Here is a 9,095-nt window from a genome sequence, read left to right on the forward strand (position 1 = left end):
AATTTTGTAGAGACACCCGGGTGGCCCAGTCCGTTAAGTGTCTGACTCTTGATTTCAGGTCAGGTCAGGATATCGCGGTTCGTGAGTTCAAGGCCTGTATCAGGCTCTGTGCTGACAGTGCAGAACCTGCTTGAGATTCTCTTTCTCTCTCCCTCTCTCTCTGCCCCTTCCTGCTCCTGCTCTCTCTCTGTCTCTGTCAAAATAAATAAACTTAAAAAAAAACAAATTAATTTTGTAAAAGTAATATAACCAAAATAAATCATTGATAGGAAGAAGGTGAACTGAAAGTAAAGTGTGGTGATCCCATCATATTTTATTTTTAAATCAGTACGTATTGTTTCATAGAATATTACTGTTTAAAAAAATTAATGACCAAGACAATACATTTTTATTTTGACTTTTATTATTTTTTAAAGTTTATTTTATTTATTTTGAGAAAGAGAGAGCGAGTGCGTGCACATGAGTGGGGGAGGGACAGAGAGAGAGGGAAGGAATCCCAAGCGGACTCCGTGCTGACATTGGGCTCATGACCTGAGCCAAAATCAAGAGTGGGATGCTTAGCTAAATGAGCCACGGGGTGCCTCTAAACCTTTACATTTTTTAACTGCAGAGGACTCTTAAAATTAACATCTTCTTCGTGTAAGAATTGTGGCTTTGTTTTATTTCACCACTCTTTCAGTATCAATTTACTTACATCTTGGTCAGATTAAGATTCAATTCAATATTTTTATTTTAAAAATAACACATAACATACAGCAGGTTCTGATTTAATCAATCTTTAAATTCACACATTAACCAAATATTTACTTTATGCTCATGAAGTGCCACTCTGTTCTTGCAGATAAAACTGCAAATAAGAGAAGCTAACCCCCTATCCCCATTGAGTTTGCATTCTAAAAGGAACACATTCAGTAAAATTATCCAAATAATCATGCAATATAATTTTCAGTAAGTATAAGTGTTATGAGGAGAAATAAAGTAGGATAAGAGACAGGACACAGAGCTGCCTTTAAGGATGTAATTCCTCTCCATAGTCCTGTTTTAGCAGAGATCTAGTAAAATATAGAAGTAATCCAGGCAAAAACCTTGGGAAAGAATATTCTTAGGGGAGAAAAGAGCAAGTGTCAAGAGAAGAAATGACCTCAGATCCTTCTAGCAAGTTCAGTATGACTGGAACAGAGGGGGCCAAAGGGGAATTGCTTGAAGATTCTCTCAAAAAGGCAGCTCAGGGACCAGTAGGACCATAGAGGCCATGCCAAGAAATTGCATTTCATTATCAATGTGACGGGAAGCTGTCTTATGGTTTTGAGTGAGGGGATAAGAGGGTCTGGTTTTTATGTTTAATGGATAATTATCATGACTGTGGTGAAAGATGAAAGAAAAAGGTGATGAAGGGAGACCAGAAGCCTATTGAAATGGTCAAGGAGAAGCACCAGTAGGAACTTATCATTATTGGTGGCACCGATGGCAAAGTGGTCAAAATCAGGAAAAATATGGTTTCAGTTACTGAAATATATACATTTTGGGGTTGGTGGAAAATGAATGTCATTTAAAGTCACAGGACTACATGAGCTCTTCTGGGAGCAAAAGTGGGAAGAGCTTTTCACTTCATCCATCCATCCATCCATCCATCCATCCATCCATCCATCCATCTGTCCATCTATTATTGATCTGTTTATACACTCGCAAATACATCTAGAAAAATAATCTGTGATGTCATTAGATTTTGAGTAACTTTTTTGTTTTGTTTTGTTTTGTTTTTTGTCTTACTTAATGACAAAGATATGCATGTGTGATTTTTACAAAAACAGTGACCTCAGTGATTGATGACAAGAGTGAGAGACAAGGAAGCATAATGGTCATTAAAAAGACGATGAATTAGTATCTCCTGGAATAATGAGGTTTTTTCATGTAAACACCTTTAGTAACAGAAACCAAGATGTAAGTATCATCTCCGAAAATGAGAGGGCTGAATGCCCACACATGTCACTTTCTGGACATCTGTGTTTAGAGTTTGCCATTCAGCTTCTATAGAAAGAACTAGAAGAAAAAGGTAATAGCAACAAACAACATATGGTGGAAATTAAAGGGATAAATAATCTAGAGAAAATGTGATTGTTAACAGTTACATTTTAATCTTTCAGGAGTGATGCCAAGTAGCAGATTAAGAGCTCTTTCAAAATTTCTTGGATAAACTTTTGTTTGTTTTTCAAGCAACGCATTGCTAATTAAAAACCCAAATACACTGTGCTGCATATTTAAAAGGCAAATGTTGACATGTAACTTTGTCAGATTTTGACAGATCTAGGTTGAGAAATTTTGAATTTCTGATAAAGTGAAATAAATTTGCAATACCACACGTTAATTAGACTGGAGTTTGAGTCACAGCTTTGTAAATACCTAAATGAGGAAACAAATCGGATGATGTTAAAGAATTATGTAACACCACCACCCTGAAATGTGTCAGGGGGATCTTTGAAACTAAAATGACAAAATGTACCAAGCCAACAGTCTGAAAAGAATGAAGTAGTGTTATACCAGGGATTGTTACAGTATTACAGAAATAACCAGTGTTCGGTCTCTCTCATGCTTTCACTCATCAAAAAATAAAATCCCCTAGTGACTTCACACGACCCACCTATCGTTATCTTTCTCTGCTGCTGTTCTTTGTCTGCTTTGTTGATTTCAGGGCTAGTGATCAGAAGTAGAAAGAGGCTGCAGATTCCCGGATCTTTAACTTAAACATTGCTGTGGCAACGTCTGAATTTCACCAATAGCCCTCTCTAGGGATTGGTGATCTTCCAAACTCCAGGAGATCAGTTCCCTGATTGCTAGCTCTGCCAGTTATACCAGGGTTTGTTTTATTCTACACAATTTTTTAAAAAAATTTCCTGTTGGGGCGCCTGGGTGGCGCAGTCGGTTAAGCGTCCGACTTCAGCCAGGTCACGATCTCGCGGTCCGTGAGTTCGAGCCCCGCGTCAGGCTCTGGGCTGATGGCTCAGAGCCTGGAGCCTGTTTCCGATTCTGTGTCTCCCTCTCTCTCTGCCCCTCCCCCGTTCATGCTCTGTCTCTCTCTGTCCCAAAAATAAATAAACGTTGAAAAAAAAATTAAAAAAAAAAAATTTCCTGTTAATATATGCAGCTACAATTCAATATGTTTTGTCCATCTATGAAATTCTATTTTTGTACGTGTACAAACTAAAACTATTTTCATCTTTCCAGAAAATCTGGAATTTGTCATTTTTAAACTAATTTTCCTTTTTCTTAAACTATAAAATTTATAATATTTATTTTTACTGTAAATATATTTTTCTACCATATTTGCTAACTGGCCGTTGCCCTTAAAAACCTCGAAAACAAGGGGGCGCCCGAGTGGCTCAGTTGGTAAAGCATCTGACTTTGGCTCAGGTCATGATCTCACGGTTTGTGAGTTCGAGCCCTGCGTCGGGCTCTGTGCTGACAGCTCAGAGCCTGGAGCCTGCTTCGGATTCTGTGTCTCCCTCTCTCTCTGCCTCTCCCTGACTCATGCCTCTCTCTCCCTCTCAAAAAAATGAATAAATGTTAAAAGAAAAAAATTTAAAAAAACCTAGAAAACAAGATGGACATACTAAATCAAAAGCAAGCATAAAGATAGAAATGATGAAGAACAGAAATCAATATAATAGAACAAATAACTCTAAAATTACAATAAATAAAAAAAAATTGGTGTTGGTTACAATGTAGACACAGCACAATGGAATAGAACACAGAGCTTGGAAACAGACACACAAACCTAGTCAACTGAGCTTTAATTAAGATCCAAGCCAATTGAGAAAAGTACAAGTAACGATTTTAACAAGCTGTGCTAGAATTGTCGAGTGTAAACACACAAATAGAAGAACATTCACCTATATCTTGCAAATTATACAAAAGTTAAATGGATCATAACCTGAAATGTAAAATGTAACTATACAACTTCTAAGAGTAAGCAGGGAAAATGTCTGTCACCTTTGATATGTGACAGACATTCTTAAAGAAATGAAAAGGCAGACCAGAAACTCAGAGAAATTATTTGCAAACTTCACTTATGACAACAAATCCAGAATAAAGAACTCTCTAACTCAATACTCATTAAGAAATCAAAGAAAACAAATTTCAGCAAAATATCATAATAGACACATCACCAAAGAATGGCAAATAAGCACGCAAAAATATGCTCAACAGCAGTAGCCATTAAAAAATTGCAAATTAAAACAAGATACTACTATGTACCTCTTCTGACAATACCAGCTGCATGTGTAGTTGCTGAGTTCCCAGACTTTCATAGATTCTGGGGGGAAAGAAAAATGGTAGAGTCACTTATTAGCATTTTTATAAAGTTAAATATACACTTATCTTATGACCCAGAAATCTCATGCCTACCTATTTACTAAAGAAAAATGAAGACTTACGTTCACCCAAAAACCTGTATGTGAATATATATAGAAAACTTTGTATATAAATGCTAACAAGTGGGAACAACACATATGTCCTTTAGTAAATTCAATATAAGGAATATTAGGCAGCAATAAAAAGAATAAATGACCGAGTGATGTGACAACGTGGATGGCTCTTAAATGTATGTTGCTAAGTGAAAGGAGCCAGATCCTGAAAGCTCCATCTTGTATGATGCCATTTATATGATATTCTGCAAAAAGGTAAACGTTAGGGATGGAAAACAATGTTTTCTAGGATACTGAGTAGAAGGCTGTTTTAACTATAAAGGGACAGCATGGGAAAATTTTTGGACTGATTGAACTGTTCTATATCAAGACTCTTATGGTGGATAGAAGACTTTGTGCATTATTAAAACCCATAGAATAATATACTGCATAGTACAAATTTTATAGTATATAAATTAAAAAACTTCTCAGCTTAGAATATAGAGGAAATCAGAATGTCATTAATTCATAAAACAGTTTAAGTCAGTGTGTAACCAATTGTGGCCATCCCTGAAACGTATTCCTTCTCTCCTTTTCCTTTCTTTTCTCCAGAAGATGCTTGGCCCTGGGACAGATATTTGTGTCTGCAGGATCATATTTTACAGATAGCGATTGTATAAGAGGAAAGGAGGATGGCCAGATCTAAGGATATGGCAAAACAATCGCACTACTGTATGTAATGTATGAAATGTTTGTGATGCTGAAAATTATAATGCCTTGACGTATTTTCTTAATTTCATTAGTTTTAGCAATGAAAATACAAATACACTGGATGTTCTCAACAAACCTAGTCATTTGCATTAGTGGAATGAAATGAAGTATGTTTTTCATGACATAGATTTTTAAAAATAATTCTACTAGGTCTTTGCACATGGCTTTATTTCTTTTTTTAAAGCAATCTTATTTATTTATTTTGAGAAAGACAGAGACAGTGTGAGTGGGGGAGGGACAGAGAGAGGGAGAGGGAGAGAGAGAGAGAGAGAGAGAGAGAGAGACTGAGAATCTCAAGCAGGCTCCACACTGTCAGCACAGAGTCCGATGCAGGGCTCAAACCCACAAAGCTGCAAGATCATGACCTGAGTGAATCCGAGAGTAGGATGCTTAACTGACTGAGCCACTCAGGCGCCCCACAAATGGCTTTATTTCTTAATACTTAAATTAACTCATCTTAACTCCTTATTAAGATATTCTGGAAGTGAGGGAAATTAAAAATAGAGTTAATTCACTCACTTTCAGCGACAGCAAGAACAAGATAATGATTTTTTTTTTCCAATGGGGTATATTGGTTCTTACAAAAATGTTTAGAAGATCAGGCATCAATTTTGTGCCTTTCTGCAGCCATGGCAATTGTGTAGGTAGGCTCTGATTATAACAGGTCAAGTTCCCAGATTATGTCACTCTTCTGAGAAAATCTTTTAATGGTTTTGCATTACTTCTGGAACTAGGTCTAAATTCATTTCTCACGGGACACCATTGGTCATCAAGCCAAGTGATTCTAGATATCATCATATTTACAAGAAAAGAGATAGGATTTCACTTTTCTCTCATTTTTTTTTCTTTTATCTACTCTCTTCCTCAATATTTTGTATGAAACTATTAGCGAAAGTACAGCTTACTCTCATTGTAAAGGATTTGTGTCTCCATAGAAGGGATATTAGCTCTTTAAACTCAAGGGGGCATCAAAAAGATAGTTAAATATTCCAGTTAAGTGTCCTAGTTAAAGTTGCTACTGCTGAAAATTACAAAAGTAACAGTTCAATAAACAGTGAGGGAGAAAATATCATTTAATTAGAACTGCTAAATTGACCACAGTATGCCAACAGAAACAGAGCTTTTCATTTCTGAAACTGGGCTAACTATGGTCATATCATTGTATATATTCAAGTGAATCTTTTTTTTTTTTAATATGAAATTTATTGTCAAATTGGTTTCCATACAACATCCAGTGCTCCTTCCAACAGGTGCCCTCCTCAATGCCCATCACCCACCCTCCCCTCCCTCCCACCCCCCCATCAGCCCTCAGTTTGTTCTCAGTTTTTAAGAGTCTCTTATGGTTTGTCTCTCTCCCTCTATAACTTTTTTTTTCCTTCCCCTCTCCCATGGTCTTCTGTTAAGTTTCTCAGGATACATGAAAACATATGGTATTTGTCTTTCTCTGTATGACTTATTTCACTTAGCATAACACTCTCCAGTTCCATCCACATTGCTACAAAAGGTCATATTTCATTCTTTCTCATTGCCACGTAGAATGCCATTGTGCATATAAACCAAAATTCCTTTATCCATTCGTCAGTTGATGGACATTTAGGCTCTTTCCATAATTTGGCTATTGTTGAAAGTTCTGCTATAAACATTGGGGTACAAGTGCCCCTATGCATCAGCACTCCTGTATCCCTTGGGTAAATTCCTAGCAGTGCAAGTGAATCTTTAAGTTCCAATTTAGTATGCATTCCATTCCATTCTGACATAAACCACGATGCATTGCCTAAAGAGAATACATGATCGGCCCCATAGAAAGTTGAATAACCTGTGTTATACTTTTTCCTAAATTTACGTTTTATTTTTATTTATTTGCTGTTGTTGTCCAAGGTTTATTGAAGATAGTCCAGCACCATAAAAAGATTCAAACGGCCCCACATGGTGTTTTGAAATCCATCCCACCTGTAGGCTGGGTAACCTACGGTTTGGACAGACTGCCCAAGTTCAAAAGTTTCAACATTTCCTTAGTGTCTGGATCTACTTCAGCCATCTCCTGATCCAAGGCTGAGAACTCAGGTACATAATGATTCATCCTTTCTCTCTCCTCCCCCTGCAGCTTGATGGAGGTAACTCTCCCCCTGCAGCTTGATGGAGGTAACTCTCAGCAGGCCTCTCTGAATCTGCTTCATCAGATGTGTGACACAGCCTGCTGTCTTATTGCGTGGCTTCTCGCTGGGAATAATGGTGGTCCCCTTGCCTGTGCGTTTGTTGGTGTGGAAGTCATTGCCCAGGTGAATGCAGTGTTTCTTAATGATGACCCAGCCTGCCTTCCTCATGGCTTTGGTGCGCAGGTGGCCCATGTTGGCGGGTATAGTCTCTGTTGGGGTTTTAAATAAATACAGGTTTAATAAGAATGATGATTTTTTAAATGTACATTGTAACATTTTCCTAACATTACAAACTAAATGCAAATGCATTTTCATCTTTGAATCTTTGCAAGATATTAGCAGATACTGGAACAAAGATTGTCATCTCTATTACAAAAAGTAATGGCTGATATTTATTATTATTGTTTTTATGATTATTATTATTACTGTAGAGAGAGATAGTGAGAGCAGGGGAGAGGGATGAAGACACACACACACACACACACACACACACACACACACACAGAGGGAGAGAAAATCCCAAGCAAACTCCTTGCCCAGCATGGAGCCCCATCTGGGTTTTATCCTAAGACCCTGGGATCACAACCTGAGCCAAAATCAAGAGTCAGATGCTCAACCAATTGAGCCACCCAGGTGCCCCATGGCTAATATTTGTTGACAGCAGTTATAGGAGGTACTGTGTCTAATACTTTAAACATATTATCTCATTTAATTCTCACTTAATTCTCAAGCCACCCTATAAGAAAATGACTATTGTTTTATCATTTATTCTTTTATTATTTATTTTTTAGACAGTGATAGAGACAGAGTGCAAGTGTGTGGGGCGGGGGATGCAGAGAGAGGAGGAGACACAGAATCTGAAGCAGGTTCCAGGCTCTGAGCTGCAGCACAGACCCCAATGCGGGGCTCAAACTCGCAAACCATGAGATCATGACCGGAGCTGAAGTCGGACACTCAACTGACTGAGCCACTCAGGTGCCCCAGTACTGATGCTTAAAGGTAAATGTCAGAGCAGGTACTAAGACTCAGGACCACTGAAATGTTCTCAATCGCTGCATGCAGCTGCCTTCTGAACGAGGACACTGAAAATCCAAGAGCTAGTATTAGGTAGCTAAGCCAGATGTAGAATCCACATTTCTAACTGCTTATCAAACAGATTTTACTTCCATTTCACAAGCCATATTTTTATGTGATGCATTCTCCAGCATGCATACAACCTGCTAGTATCTGCCTTTCCATTTCAGAGAATACATAATGTATTTGTTCATCAGTAAACACCATCTTGCTGATTGCTGCATGCCAACATAAACTGCTTATCATCCTCAGTCAGTCATTAACAGCTTTAAAATGGTTACTTTGCTGGGGCACCTGGGTGGCTCAGTTGGGTAAGCAGCCAACTCTTGATCTCAGCTCAGTCATGATCTCCCAATTCGTGAGTTCAAGCCCCACGTCAGGCTCTGTGCTGAGAGTATGGAGCTTTCTTGGAGTTCTCTCTCCTCTCTCTGTCCCTACCCCACTTGTGCTCTCAGCAACTCCCCCCCCACCCCCATCTCTCAAAAATAAGTAAATACACTTTAAAAAATAGTTACAGTGCTGAATATTGATAGCTGCATCAAACAACTAATTTCACAATAACTCAGTGCTTTTACTCACACACCTTTTCACTTATCTATATCAGCAAATGAAAGAACAAATATTTGTCATTCATACAATTGAGAGCCAAGCCTTTTTTGTTGTTGTTCACAGAAAGAATACTTGGCTCTGAAAT

General features: G+C 38.0%; 1 pseudogene; it reads right to left on the bottom strand.

Moving 5' to 3' along the window:
• Positions 1 to 7,083: 7,083 nt before the first annotated feature.
• Positions 7,084 to 7,519, bottom strand: LOC112854618 (small ribosomal subunit protein eS17-like; annotated as a pseudogene).
• Between the last annotated feature and the right edge of the window lie 1,576 nt (positions 7,520 to 9,095).

Source organism: Puma concolor, chromosome D2 (assembly GCF_028749965.1).
Source record: "Puma concolor isolate L17-30 chromosome D2, mPumCon1.1.hap2, whole genome shotgun sequence".
NCBI lineage: Eukaryota > Metazoa > Chordata > Mammalia > Carnivora > Felidae > Puma > Puma concolor.